This window comes from Pongo abelii, chromosome X (genome assembly GCF_028885655.2).
Source record: "Pongo abelii isolate AG06213 chromosome X, NHGRI_mPonAbe1-v2.0_pri, whole genome shotgun sequence".
Classification (NCBI taxonomy): domain Eukaryota; kingdom Metazoa; phylum Chordata; class Mammalia; order Primates; family Hominidae; genus Pongo; species Pongo abelii.
This window is the reverse complement of record NC_072008.2, coordinates 13,421,524-13,432,628: the sequence shown is the minus strand read 5'-3', so window position 1 is coordinate 13,432,628 and position 11,105 is coordinate 13,421,524. Positions and strand designations below refer to the sequence as shown.

At 39.9% G+C, this 11,105-nt stretch overlaps 1 long non-coding RNA gene across 1 annotated transcript in view; it reads right to left on the bottom strand.

The window, feature by feature from the left end:
* Nucleotides 1-2,581: 2,581 nt before the first annotated feature.
* Nucleotides 2,582-11,105, bottom strand: part of LOC129052890 (uncharacterized) — a 45,378-nt gene continuing 36,854 nt past the window's right edge. Inside the window, exons 5-6 of the long non-coding RNA XR_008518018.2 lie at nucleotides 4,472-4,554; nucleotides 2,582-2,774 (exon numbers count right to left, since the gene is read on the bottom strand). This is a non-coding gene — a long non-coding RNA (uncharacterized LOC129052890). The remainder of the gene's footprint in view (nucleotides 2,775-4,471; nucleotides 4,555-11,105) is intronic.

Genomic DNA, 11,105 nt, shown 5'->3' with positions numbered 1-11,105 from the left:
CACTTATCATAACCCAAACAATTCTTTCTACTGATAATAACTCTTTCAACCAATTGCCAATCAGAAAATGTTTAAATCTACCTATGACCTGGAAGCCCGACTCCTGCTTCGAGTTGCCCCACCCTTCCAGATGGAAACAATGTAAACCTTACATGTATTGACTGATGTATTATGTCTCCCTAAAATGTATAAAGGCAAGCTGTACCCTGACCACCTTGTGCACATGTAATCTGGACCTCCTGAGGCTGTGTCACGGGCATGTCCTTAACCTTCACAAAATAAACTTTCTAAATTGATTGAGAGCTGTCTCAGGTACTTTTGAGTTCACAAAACATTGATCAAAACTAATGAGTTTACATTGGTAACAACATATATCCCTTTGTGAGAGAGAGGTGATGTGTCATACTTAGCAAAAAGGAAACTTGCACATTTCTTAGTCTATGAAATTTACACCATAGCTTGGAATGAGGCATCTTGACTCACTGTGATGAACTTTATGTCTCTGAAAAAAAAAATTAGAGTTTCATGAAAATCTGACTACGTATATAGAATTGTGTTGCTGTGATGAATTTCATCTATATTCTGTCAAGACAAAAATATGTCTAAAAACCTTTGAGAATGGGCAGCCATACAAGAGTGGTAAGCAGGAAAATAATATGACAAGATGTCAGTTTTTTTTGTTTTTGTTTTTTTTTTTGAGACGGATTCTCGCTCTGTCGCCCAGGCTGGAGTGCAGTGGTGCAAGAACAGATTTCAGTTTTAAGAAGGCTATTCTGGAGGCTATTGTGGGGACTCGGATAACAATACCCCCCAAAAAAGGCTCCAGAAGCAGCTTTAGAAGCAAATGTTGTTCTCTGACCTTCCCCTGCCCTCCTGTCTCAGTCCCATTCTCCCCAGAGGAGCAATAGAAGCTAGAATCCTTCCCCAAGGCAGATTCTAGAAACCAGAAACCTTGTTCCCCAAAGCCAGCCATAAAACCTAAAAACATTACTCTAACTTTCCCTCCCACCTTTCTGTGTAAAAACTGGCCATACAGAAATTATCTGACCTAACTAGTTTGGCTGTAGGTCCTAAGACCCCCATTCCAGAGAGGGTCCTGCCCCATACCCAGAAGGAAGGAACGCTGCTCAGAGAGGCCAAGAAGAATCTAGACAGACAGGCCTTGTTGGGTTTCCACACTCAGTCCATTAGCTTCAGATCACAACATTTTTGTCCAATCATATTTCTGCACAGCTGTCCACACTTTGTTGAACCTAAGCATAAAAATGGCCAGTTTGCTCTGTATCTTTGGGTCTTCATTCTAAAGGCTCCCTTGTCATGTAAAACTATGATCTCAAATAAATTTGTATGCGTTTTCTCCTATTAATCTAATCTGTCTCTTGTCAGTGATTTTCAGAGAACCTTCAGAGGGCAAAGAGGAAGTTTTCCCATGGCTCCGACCCTGTGAAAAGAATGCACTGCAGCAAAGAAACCAGAAGATAGCTTAGAAGAAACGATTGTAACGGTCCAGGCAGGACTTACTGAAGGTCAGAATTAAGGCAACAGCAATGAGAATAGAAAAGTCAAGATGGTTTCAAGCAATGCTAAGGAGATGGCATCTACAAGACTCCATTGATTCCATAAGGCCCCAGTGACTGATTGACGGTAGAGTTGGGTACTCAAAGTTAGGTTTCTGACTTGAAGGGAACATTGGAGAGGGGACAGGTGTTGAGTTGAAATGTTGCTGAAATGCTTGTGGGATTACCTGTGCTTCTGAAATGTTGTTTAAAGTGTTTGTGGGATTACTAAGAAGCATGAGTAGATCAAGTTAATCTTCAGAAACTGTTTATCACATGCTGGGCTATGGGATCAATTTACTGGACTGAACTTCATACATTAAAGTTCCTTATTATTCCCTCTATCATGTAATTTAGAGAGCAAGGAGAGAACAAAGACACAGGTCAACAAGCTTCTTTAAAATCTCACTTACTCTCCTTCTCTACTTCCATTTACCCTGAGAATAAAGAAGAATAAAGGGGTGGGAAAGGCCTATCCTCATTCCTCTTGCTCTTTCCACAGAGGACAATGAGGCAGGACTGAGCAGTGTCTTCATCCCTCACGGAATTCCAAGGTAGACGCCATCTGTGAAGCGACTTCGTGTTGGCCTCAACTTGCTAGGAGCTTTTAGCCACTCATTTGGTTGTAATCCAACACATGACGTAATAGTCGGCCGTCTGGATTAATCAGTCCCAGCTGTTGGACGCTCTGCTCTGTGTGGGGGTTCAAGCCTCTCCATCTGTTCCTGGGGCCTCTCCACTTATCCCTTCTCTGCTTGAGCCTCCAGCCATGACAGATGGCTCTTTCTTAGTATTACAGATAATTTTTCTCTGATCAGTGTCTCAGCTCCAATTTGTGCTTAACATTTTTAACTGCCCCTCATCACTGCCATCACCTTAGGCATTTATGGAGATTAATTTATACTACATATGCATATGTATGTGTCTGCATGCATATAATGACCAGCACACACATACATAATTTCATTCTGTTTACCATTCGCACACAACAACTAGCATTGTGGTCATGCTGGTTGCCCCTCCCTCACTGGGTTATTTCTTTTGGAGAATCTATCTAGATGATCTTACTCACTGGAAAGGCGTGATACGAAGGCGACTCAGCTGGGTGAAAACGTGGTTGGAGCATAAGAGTCCCAGCATCAAACAGTAATAGAAACAGCAGTAGCAGCAGTGTATTTCTACAGCACTCTTAAACTCGGCTTGGATTCTCTACAATGGCTGTGGGTAGAAAAAATAGCAGGGCCTCTGACGAGTTGTGGATCATCTCCAAAACCCCTCTCCACCACATTTATGAGTACTTGAAACCACAAAAGTTATAATCTCCCAGTCCCAAGGGCCTATTCTATATCCTGCTGCTCCAGCCAGGCAGCTTCATTTTTGGCTCTGAGAACCACATCTCTGTAATTACAAAACTTGAGTTCAAACAATGTGGGGATTTTCGGGAGTGGTTGAGAAAGACTGTCAATAGAGAGACTGCACATGGCAGCTGTAGCCCAAGCCAGGGAATATTCTCATCAGCAAACCACAGAACAGGCTTTGGAACAATGTCTTTTACCACACCTGCTATCCCAGTCATCTTCACACGTGAAAGGATAAAATTTACACAGATGTTTCATTTCCTCCAGGGAATATTTCAAAGCAATGATAGTTTTCATTTATTATTTTATGTCTAATTATTAGCACTGTTTTTTTTTCTTGTTTTGGCCAATGATGATAGTAGTGGTTTCCTTTAAGACTGGATATCTAAAATAGTCTACTTTATATCCCTTAGCAATCTTTGTGTTTCATATATTTGATACAAATAATACTATTGCAGTGGTGGTCAACCAGGGTTGATTTTGCCCTCCAGGGGACATCTGGCAACATCTGGAGACATTTTGGTTGACACAACTTCTGTGGGAGTGGAGGTGCTCCTGGTATCTAGCAGGTGGAGGCCAGGGAAGCTGAAAACTGGAATATTTGTTAATTATGCCACTGCTATGCTGTCAGTAAATCTGACGAATTCTGTTCCATGAAAAGGAGAGCTCAAGGGTGTGGAATGCCAGGTGCCAGGCAAGACTTCTTCCAGAATATTTTGACCTGGATGAAGGCTCACCCCAGAAACCAAAAAATTTTACTTTGATCTTGACTAAATTCTGGGGACCAGCCAGAATATAGGGGCTGGCATGTGATTGTGATGGGATTGTTTGTCCTGCCAGACAATCTAAGTTTGATCTATTTTTGGTGGATGTCTTGGGGCCTGGTGTCTTCTTCTTCTTCAGTGCTTTTCTCAAGACTAAGGATTTTCTTAACCTACAGTCTCTTGTACAGCTAATCATATACTCTTTAAGAAGCAAACAAAATTGATGTGCATAAATCAAGTGCAAAATTGATTTAAGATTGATTTCTTTGGTTTTAAAAAAAATGAGAGTGGCCGGGCATGGTGGCTCATGCCTGTAATCCCAGCACTTCGGGAGGCTGAGGCGGGTGGATTGCCTGAGCTCAGGAGTTTGAGACCAGACTAGGAAATGTGGCAAAACCCCATCTTTACCAAAAATACAAAAAAATTAGCCAGGCATGATGGCACATGCCTGTGGTCACAGCTACTCAGGAAGCTGAGTTAGGAGGATCACTTGGGCCTGGGAGGCGGAGGTTACAGTGAGTGGAGATTGCACCACTGCACTCCAGCCTGGGAAACAGAGCGGGACCCTGTCTGGAAAAAAAAAAAAATGAGTGGCAAATACTTGGCGTGGGAGGCATGCATGACCCTGCAAAGATTTTCACCAGATCTGCCCACCTTCTTTTTCTATTAAGCCATAAAACTTCTGAAGCCAGTCTTGCCCGCAATATTCTATTTTCTAGAATCTGCAGAGTCAGAGTTCAATGAAGGATTTTTTTAAATTGTAAACCAAACTAAAAATAACCTAAAAACTTACCTTTTTGAGAGTGATGCTTCCAGACTGCAACATTATATAAGGATGATCTCGCCATCTTCTCATCCCCAGATGTCCTGCTGCTCCTAATGATAGAATACAGAGAGGCGGACCCTATTTAGGTGGGCATGTGATGTTCTTTCAGCAGATGCCCAAAGAAAAGAACCAGTGCTCTTTGTTTTGTCTCTGGTCAGCTTCTAGTACTTTTTCTGGTTCTTCGTAAGTAATAGAATTTCTTTACGAACATTGTTAAACTAAAGCTGCTAATATTTTTAGGTGGGATAATTGTGTTATGGTTACTTTTTCAAAAATCTTTATTTTTAGAGATAAATGCTTAACTATTTATGAATAAAACAATCCAATGTCTGGAAAATAATTCAAAATAACTAAGAGGGGCTGGGCACAGTGGCTCATGCCTGTAATCCCAGCACTTTGGGAGGCTGAGGCAGGGGGATCGCTTGAGCCCAGGAGTTGGAGATCAGCCTGGGCAACATGGTGAAACCCTGTCTCTACAAAAAATACAAAAATTAGCCAGGTATGGTGGTGCATGCCTGTGGTCCCAGCTACTTGGGTGGCTGAGGCAGGAGGATTGCTTGAACTTGGGAGGCTGAGGCTGCAGTTAGCCAGGTTCATGCCACTGCATTCCAGCCTGGGCAACAAAGCAAGATCCTGTCTCAAAACAAAACAAAACAAAAACAAACAAACAAGCCAAAAACCAAAATAGTTCAGAGGGAAGGGTGTGAATGAAATGAAGTTAACCATGAGTTGGTATTTGTTTTAACCTGGTGATAAATACATGCTGGTGTATGTATGCTGATGGGAATGATCCAGTTTAGTTGGAGCAATTGATGACCAAGAAGAGAGAAGAAATAGCCTAAGAAGCAAACATTTAATGATGTCATGTGAGGACACGTGGATTTCAGAGACTAAAGCCTCTTAAGTAATCACTTAAACTTGGAGTTTGAATTTTGAGCATGCTGAAAGCATTCACCCTCCACTCTGGTCATTTTGCCAGATATGGAAACATTTAGAAAATGAGGAAAGACGTTTCTAAGCCGTATTAATTTCGATTTTGGCTAGATTTTGCTCTCGATCTTTTTTTTTTTTTTTAAACATATTGGGAGTCACATTGGGCATATTTGATACCTTTAAATATCAAGGGTTTATTTAAATGTTGAACCAATTCATTTGTTCTATAATCTTGACTTTATAAGGGTGATATCTGGGTCAATACTCAAAGATTTTATAAGAATACTTTGGTTGATATCACTTTCTTTCACCCCCTCAAAATAATGAACTACCCAGAACTGTAATGTTTCCTCCTCCATTAGGTCAGGGGTGGGTGAAGCTTTCAAGCTGCTATCACTTTTTCCAAATAGTTTCACTCATTCTTACTCCTAATTAATCTACAGTATTATGTAGCAACCAAATAAACAGTCTCCTAAGGAAAGCATTCTCTCCTTGGCTGTTCTAGAAAACTCTGCTGACTCATTCGCAGTTGGGCTTGAAGAGTTTTTTTCAGGCTCATAATGCCAAAGAAGCTACACTTTTTCTGAGAAACGCCTCTGCTTCCCTGACCTTAACTAACAGGGGAAGCTTTTATTTTGGGTTTTCAGTGCCTGGGCAACTTACGGGGTTTAGCATGGTTCGGGGAGCCATTTCTAAAGAATATATTCTACAAGTTAAAGATTCAGTTGCTGTCTACCCCACCTCCAAATTCCTTTACATGTATATCAAATAGCCTTTTATGCTCAGGCCCTGGGTTCATGAGGACTAGTTTGTGGCTTTGCTGGTTGCCCCTCCCTCACTGGGTATTTCTTTTGGAGAATCCATCTAGATGATCTTACTCACCAGAAAGGGGTGATAAGAAGGCGACTCAGCTGGGTGAAAACGTGGTTGGAGCTTAAGAGTCCCAGCATCAAACAGTGATAGAAACCGCAGTAGCAGCAATAACAGATGTTCCAAACTACACATATACACAAAGATTTCAAATAATAACAATAAGATGGACCTCAATTTGTGGGAGATACCTTCTGATGAAATCTTGCTAAATTGAAATTGTATTGTAAATGTTTCCAGCTGAAGTCAATGAAAGTGATCATGTCTTTCTACTGTTTATTCTTGATATGATGGTTTCAACTGATATGAGGCCAGGTGTTTGGACCTGGTCTAGCTTGTGCCTGTATTTTCTACTCAATTACCTAATTTATCCTAACACTATGAATCTACCCAATATTGATGTACCTACATGTTTGTACAAGTAGTCATTAAAATCATGCTTGGTAGGGTAAATCAAAGTCAGTCTTCAGCTCATTGCCAATGGCATTTTCCTGTTTCTTTGATGGGAAATCCCACCCTTCAGAAGACATGCCTTTCAAGAGCTCAGTGGTGGAGTTTTACTTTGACTTCCTGGTGATAGAGCTAGGAAGTCAATCAATCAATCTGGTCAATTAACAGAGGATACATGGAGTAAACAAAAACAACCCAGGGAATAGAGTAGTCTGAGATCTAATTTTGACTACGTACTTTTATCTGAGCAAATCTTTTCAATTCTCTGAACCTGTTTCTTCATCTATAAAATGAGAGGTTAGAATGCTTATTCCCTAAGTTACTTTGATTTTTGCATTCTGATGGTGTATGTACTGAAGACTATTTACTAGGTACAGTCCCCTATAAGAAATGCAAAAATTTTAAGACATAACACTTCCTCTCAGAATGCACGCAATCTTGTTGGGAAAATTTTTTTTTTAAAAATAGCTAGTATATGCTACATCTTGTGGTGGTGATAGGGCGGTTATAAATGTTCTGTTCTCAAAGTTGAGGGCACCTTCATTCTAGCTGCTATTTGGCGGGAAATGTATGCAGAGGAATATAGTGAGGACTCGTATGCAATGTTAATTTTAACTGAAACAGATTTATCCCCAGGACTGGGGTCAGAAGACAAATTTAAGAGTAAGGGGCTCTACAATCTAAAAGCTTCTAAAGGGTGTACAAGTAGTTAGTCATTAAAGCCATACCTGGTAGAGTAAATCAGTCTTCAGCTCATTGCCAATGGCATTTTCCTGTTTCCTTGATGGGAAGTTCCAAACTTTAGCAGGCATGCGCATGCTAGACATACTATGCTAGCAATGCAATGCAATGCAATGCAATGCAATGCAAGATGGGTTAATCCCCAACAAAGCATATAAAAACTGTGAGAGTTTTTTGTTGAGTTGCACGGGTCAGGAAGGACCTTCCAATGAGGTAAAAGTTTAGATGGGTCTGGAATTTTGGAAGGAAGCCATTCAGATAAAAATCATTGTGGTATTTGTGATATGATAACTCTCTTTCCTGAAAGCTTTATCAACCAAAGGAAGTTAATATTGGAGGGAGACCCACTATGGCTGGTTGTTCGTGATCACAGAAGTGGTGAGAAAATAGGTTGAAGCTCTTCTTTAGCTTAATTGGATCCTGTTGTTTAACAAGTATAGGAATCAAAAATAACAACTTAATGTTTTGTACATGGCTGTGTGGGCTCAGTAATCCATAGTTTCAAAAAATATGATTCTGATGTTCAGCCAGATTTAAGAGCCAATGCATTATTAGTCATATCTCCATGGAAGCACTGTGTTCAAATTGGGAACTTTAGTTCAAGGGAGAGATGTAGAACTTGGAGAAAATCCAGAGAAAAGCAATGAAAGCCATTAGAAGTTAGGATGGTGGAATTCTAGAAGAAATGGTAAAGGAAATGAAGAACAGAATGCTAAGGGAGAATTAGACTTTGCATATGGAAACCACTGTTATATGGGTGGTAGCTGACAGTTGTTCTCTGGGTATACGAGAGAATAAAAAAAGTGGGAGTGAGCAAAAATGGGAACAATTGGGATTTAAAACAGATTTGCCAGCAAAGTCTTGACAAAATCTGTGAGAGAGTTGTTGGGAAGTTAAAGATGGAGACTATGGTGTTTGGGTAGATTTTTTAAAGGTATAATTTGTATTGATGTCAAAAGGCAAGAGATAGACAAGGCAAAGTATCATTACTCCATATGTATTCAAATTACTCAGGGCTGGGCTTTAACCTACATCTACCAAGGGACCACAAACAAGAACACACTTAAAGAATGTAGGTTTACATGACTAAGGGCCCTGGACTCTCTCTGGTGATTATAGATACTTTCTGTGTACTTGGAGGATGAAGAATAGGGAGAGAGAGGTCTTTTGTGTCCCTATGAATGTTGGAGGCTGGAAAAAACTGCACTGCATTTAAAAAATTCTCAGACTCTCTAGCAATTGGCCATGATGGGGTTTATTGCCATTAGTCCACAAAGTGGGGACTGAGCCTAGAATTAGATTAGGTCTGGTAGGGAGCTTGCAGACACTCTAGTTTAGTGCTTCCCCAAGTGTGTTTGGGAAACAATCAGGGTGGGAATGTTAGGACTGTTCCACTAAAGAATAAAAGGACTTCATTACTCATATAAATTCTTATAATGCTGAGCTAAAAAGTTAAACAAATCTATTTATTGCAGGGATTCTCAGAGGCTTGATTCTTCTAGCAGGGCACAGTAACAAGCATATGCAGTGCTGTACCTTATCATGAAATACTTTGAGACAAAAGGAATATTCTGGACCAACTCCCTCCTCTAGTTTTTAAGAATAGCATTCTGAAGTTCACAGAGGTAAAGAGAGTTACTCATATGTAGACTTAGTAACAGGTCAAGGCATAGAATCGAGTCTGTCAAATTTTGGAGAGTAATTTTTCAGGACTCCACTCTGTTATAGTTATATACTTGTGTTAGTTAAATAGTTATCATTTCTAGGATGCATTTGGGACAAACCAACATGAGCAGTTCTTATACATCCAATGAAACACTGTTGATAACCAAAGGCAACAGGATCAATTGCAAAACTCATACCATCATGAAGGCATCATGTGATGCTGACCAATGAGAAAGTTGTGATTGGAACTGATCTTGAAACCACTATACTTGAAGACAGTCTCAGGTCAACATTTTAGCATGCTCTGTATTATATTATTGCAGCACAAAGTTCTGCATGAAGGTCTTAATTTTCTATAGAAACTTCCTTTATAAGTACTACTCTATGCTTCTAATACATGGTTTGTGTGTACATAGACATTTACCTCACACACGGGATAGAGGGTAGAAGAGATAATGCACTGCAGATGGATGTTGGGAGTCAAGTAAATTGCCACCAATTAAGTTATTTCTGATAAAGTGATTCTTTATGCCTTATCTATTAAAAACAAAACAAAACAAAACAAAAACACCTCTCTGTGCCATTTCCCCCTAAGGAATAGAAAGTATTAATCTATGTATCTGAATAGCAACCACAGATCATTATTTAAGCATAAATTCCCTGCTGTAATTTGTGGTTTTGACCATTTTATACACAATGGAATTAATTTAATTTTGGATAAAAGATGCAGAGTAGTAAAAGGGATTGGAACCAAATAATTGCTGTTTTTTAAAAAATTATGCAAGAGTTTTCTAGAGCCTTTGTTTTATAGTTTTTCAAAGCCAGCTATATTTGTGCCTGTTGGAAGAAGCTGACTCCTGCTGTGTGCAGCTTGGGTTGCAGAGGCAGCATATTCTGCTAGTATATTTTAGCTGTTTTTATGCTGAGATGAATAGGCTATTTGAAGTGAAAGGCGGACTGGTAGTTCCTATTGGAATGAAAGGATCATAAATCCATTCATGCCAAACTGAACACAGTTAGACAATGCACTGAAGGCAATTTTTATCTGGTAATTACTGTCTTTGTTCAGAAGCTTTGCCAATGCTAACTGATTGAAAAGATCCCAGAACAAATAGTGAAAGGACACAGCTCCTTCATTAGCCTAAACTGCATTTGAATCAAGCCTGCCTTTGATGACATTTTGTTTTTCTTTTTAAACAAAGAGTTAATGTGCTTTTTAATTTGTGTATTTAAATTCTAGGGAGATGAGAAAGGATCATTATCTCCCATCTTCCTAACCTTGCCTAGAGTAGGCCTTCTAAATGAGACCAACAGACTTTCCTATTTGAGAGCTTTGCATTTATGGCTGCTACCTGAAAGGGCAAGGGTCAGCAAGCAAGCCAGATGGCTGGAAAAGCTCCTGAAGACTGGAGGGATGAATGAGCATATTAAAGACTCTCTACTGGGTGGAGAGCAAGTAACACCCAGATTAGCAAATGTCCTTTCTTTGGAGGTCATCTTGACTCTCTATTATCGTGGACATTGGCCCTTGCAATCAATTGTCTTGGTCCTTCAGGATGCTAATGCTGACCTAACCTCTTTATGCTGAAAGAGTGAAAGAAATAAAGAAGAAAATAAGGGGGAAGGGGGAAAGGGAGAAGGAAGGAAGGAAGGAAGGAAGGGAGGGAGGGAGGGAGGGAGGGAAGGAAGGAAAGAAACTGAGAATTACTCTGGTCACCCAAGACTTTCACGCAAAATTATAGGTAAAATAAAACATTTTCTGTCTTGTTTGAAGATCCATTTTTCAATTCAAATAACATTTGTGAAATACTCTGTGTGTGCCCAAAGTTACTTCTAGACTGTCTTTCTAATCTTGCCAATGATTTAATTGAGCTATGTGCTGCTTATGATGTGTTTCTGGTTGGCCTGGAAATATTGAAAGATGAAGATCGTAAATGAAAAG